The following is a 17,643-nucleotide window of genomic DNA, read 5'->3' on the forward strand; positions in this document are numbered from 1 at the left end:
CGGCTGTTCCCTGGCTGTTAAAGCTATCAAGGCCCTTTCTTTTCTCGACTGAAATGAATTGGTCATGTGGGGGGAAAAGCAGCTTCCCAAATTTGCAGTGGAAACTTAGTGGGAAACATCTCATCAACATCTGTGTGCAGGACAACAAGACCCAAACAAAGCTTTAGGGCCAGGGCATTGGGCCATGCCCCATCCCCTCGCGGATCTTCAGCAAGGAAGGCTAGTCCTGCCTCATCATAAACTTGTGGAAGAAGAAGGCAAGAGTAATCCCGACGGATGAAAACTGCAACCACTGGGGAAGTAATGTCCGTACCAGGAGCCACTGAAAGGCAAACGAAAAGAAGGAAAATGCTGAGCAAGGCTGAGTGAGGCTTTTCTCTGAGCAAGAGGAGTATTTATTATTATTTATTTATTGGAGTTGCGATCTGCCTTTCTCCCTGGGGGGCACCCAAGGCGACTAAGGAGTAGAGTTTGGGGGATGTAATGAGGCCGCAGCCTTATTAGCCAGAACTGACTTCAAATTTATTCCCTCTCCCCCAGGAAACGCTTGGTTCTGGGAGGATGCCAGAGGCACAGATGCGCCAAATTCTCTGTTACAGAATTCTCAGCATCCTCACAAGCTGCAGTTCCCAAGGCCCTCGGAGAGGAAACCAACTAATATCAGCAGGGCCGGCCCATCCATGAGGCCAACTGAGGTAGCTGCCTTGGGTAGACTGATAGGAGGAACTTGCCTTCATGTGTTCACCGGCTTCTGCTCCCCTCTGATCTATGCCTGAGACTCAGCAGAGCTACTACTGCATTAATGGCACACAAACTGGTAATAGTTCTGCAAGCCCCATATCTCACCTACTGAGGCGAACTGCAGACTCTCCTATTGCATTTTGTAATATGAAAAACAAGTGGAGGTGGGAAATAAACTACCCACAACTAAATAACGTTTGGACTTTGCCCCAGAGGCAGACCAAGAATATGTTGGTGTTCACATTTTTTGCATAGAGCAGGGGTTTACAAACTGGGGCGTCGCCCAAAGGCCCTGGCCTCTGCCTCTTAAGGATCGCGTTGCTCAGGGGACAAACCACTTCTGGTTTTGCAGAGGTGGGGCGCCATCAGGCCTTTGGCATCCCAGGCCCTGAATTGTTATAAGCCAGGATGTGGCAGGAGGGGCCTTGATGTCCAGGTCTGGTGTGCAATGTAAAGGAACAGTTGCACTGTATATGTGGCTGATTAGCAATCAGCTGCACCTGTTGCAGGTGGGAGTCACGTGACTTGGGGAGAAATGTGTGCTGAGTCACGTAGGCAATGGAGGAATGGTGCAATGCACCACTGGACAGCCAATCAGAGTGGGTCTCAAGACTGTCTTGTGACTATGAGGTCGCCCTACTCTGATTGGCTGGCCCCAGTATATACGGGGCAAGCATAGACTCCTGGGTGTGGGTTGTTGTGGGGGAGTTTCTGCGTGCCGTGCTGCTGGTTTGTGTACTGTTTTGGACTGCCTTCTCGTGACTGTGACCTGCTGTATCCCTGACTTCTGGACCGTTTGACTGACTACTCTTCTGCCTGCTCCTTCACCAATACATGCTTCTGCAACAAACAAGCCTGTGGCTGCTTCTTTGGCTCTGTTTAGGATCGCCTGCTTCTTGTGCTGTCTCCTAAGCTCCCGTGCCACTTTGCTATCGGGAAAGCTATCCTCCCCTGCTGCCCTGGCAGACACAGTCATTCCACTTTCACTTTCAAAGCTTCAGGGAGGCTGCAGATGGTCGCGCAGGGCTCCCCACACCCCCGGGAGCCTGCAGGAGGCTCCGGTAAGTACAGCCAAGTGCTTGCAGCCCCCCTGAGTGGCGCAATCCTGGGGATTGCATCACTGCCTCCCCCCCACCCCCGTTGCCTCCCCCCCACCCCCCACAAGGACTTAGAGCAGTTCAAACTCCCCTAGAAAGTTTGAAAACTGCTGGCATAGAGGATAAAAAACAAACAAGGGTTTGCTGCTGTCCATTAATCTACCTTGCAACCCACACTGAACATACCTGAATGCTGTGCATAGGGGTGCCCGAGGTCCTGTTGGTGAGCCCCACAATATTTAAGGCCTTGTGCGCAAACACATCTGCCGGTATCTTCCCATATTTTGCATACTTGGGAGTCATATTGGTGTCAACAACAGCGGGCAGCACACTCTGCGGAAGAAAGGAGCATTACAGAGGGAGACCATGTCTGAATCCAGGCTTGTCTTCTCCAGCTCAGGATTCCTCAGGACAGGAGCTGGGAACTGCAGCCTGAGGTTCAAGCGGCAGAAGGTTCTGGGCAGGAGATCTAGGCTCCAAGTACCTTTTTCCCCAGGTCTTGACAATCTGGAGGCTTCATATTCTGACTGCCAATCAATGGATATGGCCTGGCAAAATGCCAATCCAGGCTTTCAGAAGTTACTGTACCATTGGTTGAATGGTACATCTTTGCAAACACTGTCCCATTTGTTGCTTCCAGTTCCGAATCACTGGGGAATTAGTGATGGGCTGCCTCTTAGTTAGGCAGCTTCTGATAATTGCAAAGATAGCGGAGGGGGGGATTAATTGTCACCTTCCCTTCATCATTTCCATCTCTTCTGTTTACGGTAAAACAACACTAGCACAAGATAATTGCATCTGCAGAGAACCGTCCAGCTGAGCTCTTTCGTGTGGTCCGTAGCCTTTTACATCAGGCCCCCCTACTGGTGGGGAGGAGCACGCGGAAGCTCGCTGTGACGAATTTGCAAGACACTTTGCAGAGAAGGTCGATCAGATTCGGCATGACTTGGACGCCGCTGTGGACATGTCTACTGATGTCCCTGGGGCACCTGTCTATCCTGCTATTTGGGATTCCTTTCAGCTTGTAGAGCCTGTGGACAGGATTCTCTGGAGTGTGAGACCTGCTGCTTGCCCACTCGACCCGTGCCCAGCATGGTTAATTAGGGCTGCCCGGGAAGGGCTGGCCGAGTGGACGGGGAGGGTGGTGAACTCATCTCTGAGGGAGGGGGTGCTCCTGCCTGCCTTGAAGCAGGCAATGGTTCGCCCCCTCCTGAAGAAGCCGTCCCTGGATCCCACTAATTTAAATAACTTTCAGCCGGTCTCGAATATCCCATTCCTGGGCAAGGTGATTGAGCGGGTGGTGGCGTCCCAGCTTCAGAGGGTACTGGAGGAAACGGATTATCTGGACCCATTCCAATCTGGCTTCAGGCTGGGGTTTGGGACGGAGACTGCCTTGGTCGCCTTAGTGGATGACCTTCGCCGGGGGATGGACAGGGGGAGTGCAACCCTGTTAGTCCTGCTGGACCTCTCGGCGGCATTCGACACCATCGACCATGGTGTCCTTCTGGGCTGGCTGGCCAGGTTGGGGCTTGGAGGCACTGTTTTGAAGTGGTTCCGCTCCTTCCTGGCTGACAGATCCCAGAAGGTGGTGCTGGGGGATGCCTGTTCGGCACCCGACCTCTTAGGTTTGGGGTGCCGCAGGGTTCCATCTTATCCCCCATGCTTTTTAACATCTACATGAAGCCGCTGGGAGAGGTCATCCGGGGGTTTGGAGTGGGTTGCCACCAGTACGCTGATGACACCCAGCTTTATCTCTCCTTTCCCCCTGATTCTGAGGAGGCGGTTGGGGTCCTGGATCGCTGTCTGGAGGCAGTTAGGGACTGGATGTGAGCGAACAAGCTGAAATTAAATCCGGATAAGACAGAGGTGCTCTTGGTTAGGAAATCCACAGCTCGGGTGCTGGACTATCGTCCTGCTCTGAATGGGGTTGCACTCCCTCTGAAGGAGAAGGTCCGCAGCTTGGGGGTTCTCCTGGATCCACAGCTGCTCCTGGAGTCCCAGGTGGCGGCGGTGGCCAGGGGAGCCTTTGCTCAGCTTCGGCTGATTCACCAGCTGCGACCGTACCTGAGCTGCGTGGACCTAGCCACAGTAACCCATGCCCTAGTGACATCTGGATTAGATTATTGCAATGCGCTCTACGTGGGGCTGCCTTTGAAGATGGTCCGGAAATTACAACTTGTACAGAACGCAGCTGCTCGTGTGGTTGCCGGGGGCACGTCGGTTTGACTCTGTTGAGCCGTTGCTCCGGCGGCTACACTGGTTGCCGGTTCTGTTCCGGGCCCAATTCAAGGTGCTAGTTTTGACTTTTAAAGCCCTTTACGGCTCGGGTCCGGGGTATCTGAGGGACCGCCTCCTTCCCTACAATCCGGCCCGTGCTCTTAGATCTTCTGGGGGGGCCCTTTTGACTGTGCCGCCACTAAGAGATGTGAGAGGGGTGGCGGCCAGGAAGAGGGCCTTCTTGGTGGTGGCCCCCGAAATGTGGAAAACCCCCCCCTAGAACTGAGAATTGCTCCCTCGTTGCTAACGTTTCGGCGTGGACTGAAGACCTTTTTATTTCAAAAAGCTTTTAATTGTTGACAGGCTGGCTGGCGTTCTTGCTTTTTATATGAAAATCCACGGGGTTTGTTTTGTTTTTAGCTTTTTAATTTTGTAAACTGTTTTTAACTGTTTTTCATGTTGTATTTTTTAAATTGTTTGTTAGCCGCCTTGTATGCCCGTTGGGCAAAAAGGCGGGGTACAAATTAATAAAATAATAAAAAATAAAATAAAAAAATAATAATAATGGGGAACTAGTAATTAAAGCAAACTTGCTTCCTCCTCTCCTCTGCCCAGCCTTCAGATACTAAAGTTGCTTAACTAAGGGCGCAAGCCTGTCCTGGTGTTGGGCCGGCGCAAATGTGCCGTAAAGCATGTTTGCGCCTCCTCGTGCTTTGGCTGGGCACATGGACACATACTGGCCAACCTCTGCGCTGACTTGGGGAGGGGCCTCGCATCAGCCAAGCTTGGCCGACGCATGGCTCTGGGGTGTGTGGGAAGGAGGCGGGAGGGAGGTGTTCCGTGGCAGGGGGAGGGCGGTCCTGGGGGCGGGTGGGCGGGGAGCAGGAGTTGGGGCTGGGACCGGGCAGTTATGCTGGATCCCAAACCCCGTTCCCGAGCAGCATAGCGCTCTCCTCGAACATGCCACTGAGGAGACCCATAGGGGCTGCAGTGGCTTACCTGGGGGTAAGGGGAAGAGTTTCCCCTTGCCTCTGGCTGAGCCACTTTGAGCCCCTATTTTATGCCGGATACAGCGCAGGCCTCCTGGTCTGCCTGTTGCAGCACAAGATAGGATTGCACTGCAGGAGATAGGTCATCACTGAGCCCCTGACCACACGATATACAAAGTGAAATAAGGAGTAAAAAATAAGTAATTTTTTAACTGGGAGAATTTTGCCAAGCCCTGTTGAGTGACTGCCACAAGTCCGACTGTCCTTTGATTCCTTGGGATAAGAACAAGAGGCTCAATCAACAATACCTGCACAATGATGCCTTTGGAGCGGTATTCTCGGTCCAACCCTCGTGCGAAAAGATCCAGAAATGTCTGAAACAGAAGCAGAAAAATCAAGGTCTGAGGGTGGAAATAACTCCACGGGCACTTAGGGTGAGGACATTGGCTCCCATTCACATAGCCACATTTGCAAAAGATGGTTAGACCTCAACTGACAAGGGCGCGATCAAGCTGCAAGTTCCACTTATTATATGAAAAGCAGATTATTTGGCGGTCATGAAGTAGAAGAGACAATGGAAGTAAGAAAGCCTGGACCTTCAGGTATAGGGTTACAGAGGTGTACATGCTCCTCACCTTGGATGCAGCATATATCTGTTACAGGGGCATAGGACGACGGGCAAGTATCGTAGATATGTTTATGACAATCCCCTTCTTCCTACAGAGAGAGTCATTCTGGTGAGTTAGCAGAACACCTGCCCTTCTGTAAGGAATCCAATGCAAACCAGGATTCTCCAAAATATTCCAGAGTGTTCCAGAGTGTAAAGGATTGCCTTTACAGCAATCAAAGAGCCCTTGTGGCACCAGAAAGACTGTGACCCCAAGGACTGGAAAAGAGCAAATGGAGACAAGCAAATGTCTCTTTCTAGCTAAGTATGCTACATCAGTGCTTCTCTATCACAACTATGTGATGTGGCCAACCAACCATTTTGGGTTCAATGTTCCAGGGACCAGAACCATCTCTGTGCTATATTATTACTACTGTTCCTTTCTTTCCTGCAAATTTGCCACAGATGAGCTTTGTCCCTCTTTTTTGGAGCAGAGGGTTTTGTCCACACATCTGCTCATGATACTTTTTTCCTATATTGTTGACAACCCCAATCAAAATCCAGTTTCCTTGGAGGAAGCAGAAGCCCTCACAGGTGTCATTCTGGAATACTGTACAGGCAGGTTCTGAGGGGTGCAGATTCCCTCCTCGCCTACCTGGCAACCATCTGAGGAAGGATGATCTGTGTCATCTAGGAGAACAAGAGCAGTGACACATAGTCAGTGCTGGGAAACTGGGCCCAAGCACCTTCCCCTTCCATGTCCCATTTCCATCCATACATCACCCACCTTCAATGTCGAAAGTATATTGCAGTTCACCAAGTCAGGTATAAACTGTAAGAGAAGGAAAAGAAGTGTGACTGTCTTGGTTGTTGTCTTGTCACAAAGCTTCTGGCAGCTGATGAGAGACCAAGGGGACCTTGACTTTCCAGACCACCTTGGCATCTCTCCACAGCCTTTGGAGTGTCACAAGACACTTCAGCTAGTAAAAGGTGGAGAGAAAGAGCGGCCACAGTCTGAATTTGACAGAAGTAGAGCCTGAGTCTACTTGAAGACTTGAATTCAAGGTTTGTTTTAAAATTGATTGACGTTAAAGTCCACTTTTCAATCAAAATAGTGTCCTTAAAACAACCTGCTTCGTTGGTCACGGCGTTTACTGGCTCCTCCATGCAAGAGAGGGATGTTTCAAAGACAAGACAGAGGCACAAGCAGCTTCCACTCAGTCACAGCCTCTCCCTGTTTGTCTCTTGGGATCATTAGAAAAGGTATTGAGAACAAAACGGCTAATATAATGCCATTGTACAAATCCATGGTAAGGTCACACCTATAGTATTGTGTCCAGTTCTGGTTGCCGCATCTCAAAAAAGACATAGTGGAAATGGAAAAGGTGCAAAAGAGAGCAACTAAGATGATTACTGGGCTGGGGCACCTTCCTTATGAGGAAAGGCTAGGGCATTTGGGCCTCTTCAGCCTAGAAAAGAGGTGCCTGAGGGGAGACATGATTGAGACATACAAAGATATGCAGGAGATGGACAGAGTGGATAGAGAGATGCTCTTTACACTTTCACATAATACCAGAACCAGGGGACATCCACTAAAATTGAGTGTTAGGAGAGTTAGAACAGACAAAAGAAAATATTTCTTTACTCAGCGTGTGGTCAGTCTGTGGAACTCCATGCCACAGGATGGCGTGATGGCATCTGGCCTGGATGCCTTTACAAGGGGATTGGACAAGTTTCTGGAGGAAAAAGCCATTACGGGGTACAAGCCATGATGTGTATGTGCAACCTCCTGATTTTAGAAATGGGCTATGTCAGAATGCCAGATGCAAGGGAGGGCACCAGGATGAGGTCTCTTGTTATCTGGTGTGCTCCCTGGGGCATTTGGTGGGCCGCTGTGAGATACAGGAAGCTGGACTAGATGGGCCTGTGGCCTGATCCAGTGGGGCTGTTCTTATGTTCTTATGTTCTCTCACATCCAGTGCCTCACCTCTTCAATCACAGGCAGCCATTTGCCCATCCAAATGAGGGCAAAGACCAGAAGCCAGATCTGATAGCAGAGTGTGTTTCCTAATCATCTTGAGAACTGCCCTATCTGGAAACTCCTACCATTCGGGACAGGAGGCAAACCATCCTTTTAAGTTGCAGGGCAGTCCGGGAGGGGATCGGGAAGTGCTGAAAGGTTCCTCCCTCCTTCTCTGATTCTTGTCAAGGAGATTGAGCAACAAAGAGTCCTGTGGCACCTCTGAGCTGAAGATGTTTAAATCAGGACACGCCTCAGTGGGTTACAGACCATTTCATCTGATCCTATCAGTGAAATCCACAGTGGAATAGGGAAGATGTGTGTGGGTGGAGGGTACGAAAAGTAAGGCTAAAAGCAGTAGAATGTCAACTTCCTTGAAAATAAGAAGCCCCTGAAAAGCCAGGAAGACAGAGGGGACCAGATTTCAGTAAACCTCTATGCATGTCTACAGCAAACCTGCTCCCAGGTGAGCATATATAAGATTGCAGCCATAGTACTGTTCATGGTTAAGGTGCACAAATTAGGGCGCAATCCAAACCTGCAGTGAAGCAGGCAAGCCAGGAGGCTTGCACTGCATCCAATGTGGGTTTGCAGGTAGCAGCGGCTCAGCCAGGGGCAAGGGGAAGCTCTTCCCCTTACCCCTGGGTAAGGGCTGCGCGCCCCTATGGGTCTTCTTGGACCTGTGCCACCTCTGGAGGTGATGCAAGTCCAAGGAGAACGGAGTGGCTTGAAGCTTGAAGTTGCTCTGTTTGCCCCGGAGACGGGGGTTGGGATCCGGCATAACCGCCTGGTCCTGCTCCCAGCCCCGCTCCCAGCTCCCCACGCGCCAGCCCCTGGGCCCGCCCTTCCCATACCCAGTAACGCCCCCTCTCGCCCCCTCCCCAGGCCACCCCACACCTACCTTTGCCGCTTATGTTGGTGCGCTCAGGCCGACACAAGCGGCTGTGCGGGAGCTGCAACAGAGGCTTCTGTCTCCCTCCGCGCATTGGCGCATCTGGATGCGCTGACCTAGCTCCCACTCATGGAGGCACAAATGTGCTTTATGGCACGTTTGTGACCCTCCAGGGCCACCTATGCCGGCATGAGTGCCGGTTAGGATTGTGCCCTTAATGTGTGGCCCTATTTGCAGCAACAGAATGGCAAACTCTCTGAACATTGTTTCCAAGAAGGTTAGAATTCCACACCATATTTGCTCTAGGAAAGGGAGCCCAGCAGCTCCGGGTCAGTGATTAAAAAGACCCAGTGTTGGGGGGGGGGGCATGTAAGGGCACTTTCCAACTCAACCTGAGAAGAGCCCCATTACATGCCTGCTTGAGACCTGTGAAATATGGGGTGGGGGACAGGGGAGCCACAAACGAGCATTGTACTTTCTACTTCACACGCTCAGCTGATTGCAACCCAGGGATGGCAGCCGACATGTCACAATGCACTGAGCCACCAACTGTGTGCAGGGGAGATTGCACAAATGGCGGTACCTGATGACAGGCAGGGAGGTGCCAGGCGGTCTTTGGCTGAGACCAAACTCACCTTGTCAATGTCAGGGAGGTCTAGAAAACGCAGTGGCAGAGGAACGTTCATGCCAACATTGTTCACTGTAAAAAGAGTGAGCAGAGGGTGAGTTGTCACACAGACACAGAAGGCCAGTGGGTCAGAGTCACCAGCCTTCTGCCTTCGCTCAGCAACAAAGCAGAGGAGCACAAATAGAGCTCAGGCACATACTTCAAGACAACAGGCTGGAATGTGGGTTGAAATTAGAGGCCACCAGACCGATGCACCCACAACATGTTCTAATGGAAAACCTAGAGCCATCTTCAGAAAATGGACCCTCTCCCCATTTTGATATTCTCTGACTCTCTGAGGGAGGGACTTCCAGTGATTTCTCCACTGCTTGCTGGACATACAGCTCACTCCTATCTTGCGCTGGAACAGGCAAGTCCAGCCAAGATTGGGGTCAGAAGTGGCTCAGCAGGAGGCAAGGGGAAACTCTTCCCCTTACTCCCAGGTAAGCCACCACGGCCCCAGTGGGTCTCCTTGGACTTGTGTCACCTCAGCACCTATTGTGCTGTTAGGATTGTGCGCATAGTGTGCACGTTGCTTTACTAAAAAACTTAATAGAAAGTATAAATAGGAAAAAGGAGCGTATACCCAGAATGCCACCTCAGGAGGTGGCACAAGTCTGAGGAGAACGGAGCAGCTTCAAGCTCTTCCTCACTGCCCAGGGAACGGGGTTGTTATCCATCATAACAGCTGGGTCCCAGCCCTGCCTCCTGCTCCCCGCCCACTTGCCCCAGGACTGCCCTCCACCCGCCCTCCCACCATCCCAGAACACCTCCCTCCTGCCTCCTCTTCGCCCTCCCCAGACCTGTGCATTGGCCAAGCTTGGCTGATGCAACCCTCCCTACCCATGTTGGTGAGGAGGCAGGATGCAGCCTCCATGGGCTGGCACGCATCCCAGCACCAGCCCAGCCGACTCCCGAGAAGGCGCTAACGTGTGCTACCCTCCTGGGCTGGGACTGGTGCTGGCCTATTGTGCTGTTAGGATTGCTCCCATAGTGTACATGACACAAGATTAAAAAGCTTAATAAAAAGTATAAATAGGAAAAGGTGCATATACCCAGAATGCCAATCTCCAGGCCCTGCAGAGCATCTCGAATCGGCTCATAGCTTTCCGATCCCTCGGTGAAATCCATCTGGATGACTCTGGTGCTTTGGCCGTGCTGTTCCTCTTGATAGAGGGTATAGAATGACAGCCATTTATGCTATGCCATTAGTAAAGCTTAATAGGGGATGCTCACATGCTTAAATTTAAAAAAAGCCTCAGAAAGCCATTTTGCTGTCTCTGTTTGAAAATTGCAAGCTGACAGCTTTGCTAAAATTGGCAGAATGTCAAGAATGCTTGGCAGCAGAACAAAAGATAATAGTTGAGAACAATACGCACATTGAAGGCACTGTTTTAACAATGAACAGATGAATACACTTAGCAAAAGGCAGTTTGCAGTTTAAAATCATTATTCTTTCAGGCTTCTTAGAGCTAAGGGCAATATTACTATATGTATACAAATACTAGGAGAGTTATTATAGTAGGTATTCACACAAAATTCATAGAAATGCCAGAGGAAATCATTATGTTTGCTTGCCTTTACTTATTCTTAAATATTTTGAATAGTTTTGTCCCTAAAAGATGTAACCAACATATATAGAGCTATTATAAGAAGTCTTAATTGTCTGATTTCATTAAAAAGGTTCAGTAAAGTATAAAAGCCATTTCAGGTTAAAATCATTGTCAGCCTCACAAAAAAGCATAGATAGGTATTTTCTAGCTGAGGTCACAAAGTCTTACGATAATGGCAAAGTAAGTTGCATCTCAAAGATAGATATAGGCTCTTATTTGGCACCAGAAAGTGAGAAAACTGAAAGGTTAAATACACGGACTTGCAACATTATGGTGGGAAGTCTTCGTAATACAGGGAAAAATATTCGTTGACTAAGCTTTTGGCAGGTTGAAATAGGATTTCTTAGCTATGCAGGAGATAACAGAAATATTCATGGGAAAGTCCCTGTTTGAGCTAAAGCTAACAGGGAAAGCTGTAATTTGTCTAAAAGTGAATGAAAGATTTCTTACAAGAAATCTTTCCTAATAATGAAAGGTTAGCTTGTTCTGTATTAAAGTATATTAAAGTATACCACTATACACCCTTTAAAAGGTACCAAGAAACAGGTTAGAAGAAGGTCCAAAGGACCTTCCTTAAAAGTTGGCAAAAAGCCCAACAGTGTTTGCTGGGAACAGGAGAAAAGAATGTGAGACAAGATAACACAGATGGCTCCTTGTAACAAATAGGAGGTCATTCCTTCAGTGTGCCAAGAGTAAAGGTCCAAATATTTGCCAAAAGGCCAGTTCTGAGTAAAAATAAGGTTACAGTACACTCTACTGGTTGTTGAAAACTTTGAATTGTATATGTTTAAATGTGTGGTTTTGCCTTATTTGTAACTTGTTACTTGAAACTCACCAATCAAATGTCTAAGACTATCTCCAGCCTATGAAAAGTAAAGCCCCCTCTATGATGTCAAACTCCAGCCAATGAAAAGTTCATATGCCTCAAACAAAGGACCCAAAATGTAATAAAAGGGTCAGGTTCAGATTGAAAAGAGCACTCAAAGCTTTGGACAGGAGCTGCCAGTTGAGCCGCCAGTTGCTGGCAATGAAATAAAGCTTGCAGACGAACACCACTCTTGCCTACTGAGTCTTGCTTTTGAACCTTGCAACACTTTGGGAAGTGAAGGCAAAAAGATGCTGGAACTGCCTTGCCAGAACAGGTCACTAGACCAACAGGCAGACTTAGGAACACTGAGCAGTTGTCTGACACATGCAGGTGTCCAGTCTTGCAGGGGTCCGAACGGCCTGTCCGGTTATGTCTCTGAAGCAGAACAGCCAAATCCTAACTAACTTTCTGTGCCGAGATGCAGTGGCACCAGTACGGCCTCCACTGTATCCAGCATGGAAAGAAAGGCAGCTGGAAGTCTCCCTGATGTAAGGAGACACCTGTTCCCTTGCCCTGAGGTAAGCAGCCTCTGCCGCTATGGGACTACTTCAGTGGTTCTCAAACTTTTCCAGCTCGTGCCTCCCCTGATCCTTGTAGCCATTGAACAAAATAGGACTTACTTCTGAGTAGACCTGCTTAGGATTGTGCCCTGAGTTTGTTAGCAGCACACCTGGAGGGTTTTGGAAAGGGAGGGGGGAGTGATGAATTTGCTGGGGGAGGGGAAGACTTTGTTTTGTGTGTATCCGCGAATTGCAAACTGATGCAAACTGAGAGACTGTTTGGCTGGAATCCTAACCCCACTTTCTTGGGAGTAAGTCCCATTGAACACAGTAGGACTTACTTCTGAGTAGCCCTAGCTAGGATTGTGCCTTTTGTCTTACCATCCATTTCCATAACCTTTATTGACATTAAAACAGTAAATAGCAATAACAGTAGCCAGAACAATGGCTAAGTTGCCGATAGAGAAAAGCGCAACAGAGAGCTGGTAAGGGAAAAAGGGAGGGAAGCAAGGGAGGGAGTAGAATCAGGGTGGAAGTTTTAACTTGGCAACAGCGGAAAGAAATTCTGCTACTGCATTGGTAGTGGCTACAGAATTGTCACTCGAGAGGACAAGTAAAGGATCAATGGAAGTACCCAGGAAAAAAGACAGCAGGGGTTTCAAATGTGCGTCTCAAAGAGATTGGTGAGCCGGGCAGCAGAGTAGTATGTGATCCACTGTGGCCGGTTCTAGGAAGCAAAAAGGACATAATCTGCGGTCGCGTGGGATATTGGAAAATCTGCCGGAATGAACAGCTGAGGGGAAGATGTTGAATCTCGCAAGCATGAACGCTCTCCTCTTGGCAGGGTTGATCAGCTTCCTGAAGTAGTTACCAGGGCGACTAAGTGAAGGGAGAAGGCCAAAAACAGGTGGGGTTCAGATTGGAGGAGAGTTGGTTGAATTCAGATTCCCAAAGTTTAGATTTACTAATTGAGTGGGCCCTGTGGAGGTCAATGTCAGCAAGGGATTCAGGAGATAGGTCTAATGAAAGAAGCTTGGAATCCATAAATTGGAACCACTTGGAAAGGCAAGAGTCCTTTAATAGATCTTTTAAAAGGGACTCAGAATGAATACTTAAGTGTAAACGGAGCCAGAACTTGAAAGTGAGGGACCACGCAATGGTAGAAGGGAGGTGGATCCCTAGTTCGAGCATAACAGTAGACAGTCTAATTAAATTGGGGACCCCCAGAATACGTCTGAGGAAAGAGGCTGCCACTTCATCCAGATCTTGGTTCACAGCCTCTATCCAAATGGGGGCACCATACAACAATTGGGAGAAAATTTTAGTTCTAAATATGTGAAGGGCAGCAGGAATGTACTGATTGCCACTAGAGTAGTGAAAACGGGCAATCGCATTTAGGTGAAGTAAGGATGAAGAAATAGCAGATTTCCTGTGGGGGAGCCAGCTGTGGCGAAAGTGAACGGTAATCCCCAGGTATTTAAAAGTTTGAACTTGTTGAAAGGAGAGATTACCTATCTTCCAGGGGAGCGGGACCCAAGACTTAGCAAAAACCAAAATTTTGGTTTTCTCAGAATTAATTATTAAACCATTGGTTAAACAGTAATTTTGGAAGGAGGATAATAGGTGGCGTAGGCCAGATCTAGTAACAGACAAAAGGACTGCAACATCTGCATAAAGAAGGCTGGGAAGGGGGACACCATTGAGGAAGGGAGGGGAGTTCTGACAACTAGATAAATAAGGGGGTAAATCTGCCAGAAATAAATTAAAAAGGAGAGGAGCGAGCATATAGCCTTGGCGAACTCCTTGGTTGATGGGAATTTTATTGGCTATAGTACCCACGCCATTAAGGCGAACCCTACAGGAGTTAGATGAATGGAGGCGACGAATTAAAAAAAGAAGACAGGATCTATCCCGCAGCTGGCCAGTTTGTTCCACAGCAAAGCCCTGTTAATAGAGTCAAACGCTCTGCGGAGGTCTATAAAGGCCACGAAGAGTTTGGCACTGTGATGGACCGAATACTTCTCGGCCAAGTAGGAAAGCAAGAAGGCGTGATCAGCAGTAGCCGCACCTGGGCGAAAGCCAGTTTGTTCTTTACCCGGTAGGGCTTTGGAAAAGGCCCAAGATGCTAATCTGTTGAATAGGAATTTGGAATAGAGCTTCCTTATAAAGGAAAGAAGGCTAATTGGTCTGTAATTGCCCGGGTGGGAAGGGTCACCTTTCTTAAAGATAGGGACAAGGGTTGAGGAGAGCCAGGAATCTGGGAAACAGACCAGTTTGATTAATTAAAGTGAAAAGGTTAGATAGGGGTTCCGCCCACCAAGAGGGGTTGCTGATTAAGATTTCACTCAGGATGTCATCAGGGCCGGGAGCTTACCCGACCTTTTGTCTTACAATGGCAGCCAATAGAGTACCCCCCCCCCCCCCAAAAAAAAAGGAGGCAGGAGGAAAAAGGGAATGGCTGAAAAGGAATGGGGATTTTTATTTTTAATCAATTTTTGGAGACAAAGCCATCAAGAGTGGCTTTTTTTCTTTTTTGAAGGGGGAGGAAAAAGAGAAAGGTGAGGATCCTGAGTTAAGCTGACACAAACCCCAAGCCTATGTAGGTCTACTCAGAAGTAAGCCCCATTTGAGTCCATGGGGCCTACTCCCAGGAAAGTGTGGAAAGGATTGCAGCCACACCCAGCAAGATTACAACTCACCACAAAGCAGATGGGGGCTGCTCACACACATACACCCAACATGCAGATGCCACCCCTGTTCTCCCCAGGAAAGATGGAGGGATGCAGGCTGGGGCATTTGGACACCCCCCCCCCCCACTAGGAGCAGGCTGGCTCCTTCCTTCCCAAGCATAGGGAAGCACTGCACTGCCTGTACTTATTTTGAAGACTGCCAGGAGCATGCCCTGTGCTGATGAGATGCAGCACCTCAGCACTCTTCTCTCCTCCAGCCTTGCCCAATCCCAGGATGCCTAGGGTGAGGGGCACACTGGGAAATGTAGTCCTTGGGGCAAGGTCGCACATGGAGACTGCTCCATGATGAGATGCGGCACCTCTGCCTGCCTGCCCAGCCAGCCTTCTCTCCCACCTCCCCCCGCCGTGTTTCACAAGCCCTCCAAGCCTCATGCTGCCCCACCCACCTCCTTCACAGCTGCAGAAAAGCAGCAAGTCAGCAGGCAGCACGTGCAGCTGAGCGGAGCAGAGCACAGCAAAGCACAGCAGCGCAGCCTCTCTCCGCAGGATGCCTGGTGATGCCCCTGGAAGCTAGCCATGCCTCACTAGGGAGGTGGGACGCACAGATTGAATGCTTCAGGACTACTTGGATCTGCACCAGCAAAACCTGTAGCTCAAGTTCAAGCAGCCACATGTCGGTGGATCAGTCCTGGGAATGGGAATAGGATTAAACGGGAGCCTGTGCTGCTGTCCATGCCCCCTCCCAGTGCTGGTCTGCCCTCCCCATCCCCCACTACCGCCCTCCCCCTTATAATGCACACTCTTCGTATAAAAAAAGCAACGAGATAGCAAAAGAACAGCATACTTATCAATCTATCATCGTAAAACAAGCAACCTTCAATATGGCTCCAACTGGCTGTGTCAGTAATTACTTTAATTACTTTAATTAATTCTTTTCTTTCAGGATCCCAGAGCTCTGGAAAGAGTCCCATATCTGAGAGCTGGACCCAGCGGCTTGCCCAGTCACCTCCGCCTCCCAGGTGCAGCTTCTCACTTACCAATTTCAGCAGCCACCTGCTTCAGCTTTTCTAGGGAGCGGCTGATGAGAACCACGTTGAGGCCCCTCTTGGCAAGCTGGAAGCCAAGAAGGAAACTCAGGTCAGGAGATAAAAAGCTGCAAAGGTGAGCAAAGTGGAAAATGTGCCTGCTGTGCTCCTTTTCCTGACAGAAGGCAGGTGGAGCACATGCGACTTTGTTTACTCCCTGAATGTATGCGAACCAGCACATGGCCAAGAAGACCCTTCTATGAGCCTTTCATACATCACAGTCCACTCACCTCATGCGCGTAGGCTTTTCCAATCCCCGCCGTGGCTCCGGTTACCACTACAAAGGAGACAAAAAGGACAGGCTTTGAATAAGAGGAATGTCACCCAGGAGAGTTTCACTGAGGACTCTGTGAGTGGCCGGGTGGGAGGGGGTAAACTGACATAAGACCAGTAGAGACTTGCTTCTAGCGTCTTTTCGAAAAGTGAGTCAAGCCGCAAGTCAGGTGCGATCCCACAGAACAAACGGAGGTGCTGGAGTTTGTGAGATGTTCCCATTCCAACTGCCATCAGCAATGTGTCAAAAGTCCTACACTTCAAATGAGCCATGAGTTTGGAAAACATTCCTCTAATATCATGAAGAAATACCACCCCCTGCTTTGCTCTCCTCTGGGCTCTCCAGGCATTTTCCTATCCCCCATCCATTGAGCTCCTCCTCCCCTCTCTTGTCCAGAGAAAAAAATCAGGCCATCCATTCGGCCAATCAATTGTGCATTCTTTCCGAGATGGACAAGGGATGGACAAGGGAGCCCGCTCCACCCCTGTGTCATGGCTGACCCACCTTCTTCGGGTTCCTCTCTCCTGCCTTGTGCAGCCTCCCTCAACCCCCTCCACTCCATAGCCCCCACCTTCTGAATCCAACCTACCCTCTGAATGCTAGCTTCCAGATTGCCCACATGGGCTTTCGGGGTGACGTGAAAGAGACAAAAAGAATAGTAAAGCTGAATTGCAGAACCAAAATGATGAGTCTTCATGACTCGTGTATCTACAAGTCTTTTCATGTAAAAACCCTGAGTAGCGAGCCATTTTTAAGTCCAGCTGTACCTGCCCCCCAGGCACCAAAACCCTAACCTTATTAAAGAAACAATACAATGCAATCCTTTGCACATTTACTCAAAGCCATTTTCATTGGGGCTTAGTCCAGGGTTGCGGAATGCAAGATCAGAACCTCTATCAATTAATTGTATGTGTTGGAATTGATCCATTAAGTAAATCTGAAGCAATTTGTTTTGGAATAAAACAATTGCTTTGGAAAGCCACACTTATTTATCTTGAACAGGATGGTAAAGAAGACATTTGATCTTAAGAAAGCATTCTCATGAGGATGATTTACCATCCTGTTCATTAAATGGGCTGCACATTTATTTTAATGTTGCTTATTATCAACATATTCACTTATAAAACCTGCAGTCTTATGATGCAGGTTTTATAAGTGAATATGTTGGTAATAAGCAACATTAAAATAATTGTGCAGCCCATTTAATGGGGGCATCTTTCAGTTCATCAAAGATTTTTTAAATGGATTAATCATGAAGGGCATCTGTTGCAATTCTACTCAGGATACATCCTCCTGCCTGTCCTTCAGAAATGACATTCTAGTACAAGCAGAAGGTGAGGAGAAGAGCAATCGCATGCCAGCACTCACCTGCCCAAGGTCCAT

The 17,643-nt window shown here is 48.9% G+C and overlaps 1 pseudogene; it reads right to left on the bottom strand.

Annotated features, from left to right (window-relative positions):
* Window positions 1-220: 220 nt before the first annotated feature.
* LOC136661058 (very-long-chain 3-oxoacyl-CoA reductase-like) lies at window positions 221-17,643 on the bottom strand (annotated as a pseudogene).

This window comes from Tiliqua scincoides, chromosome 10 (genome assembly GCF_035046505.1).
Source record: "Tiliqua scincoides isolate rTilSci1 chromosome 10, rTilSci1.hap2, whole genome shotgun sequence".
Lineage (NCBI taxonomy): Eukaryota > Metazoa > Chordata > Lepidosauria > Squamata > Scincidae > Tiliqua > Tiliqua scincoides.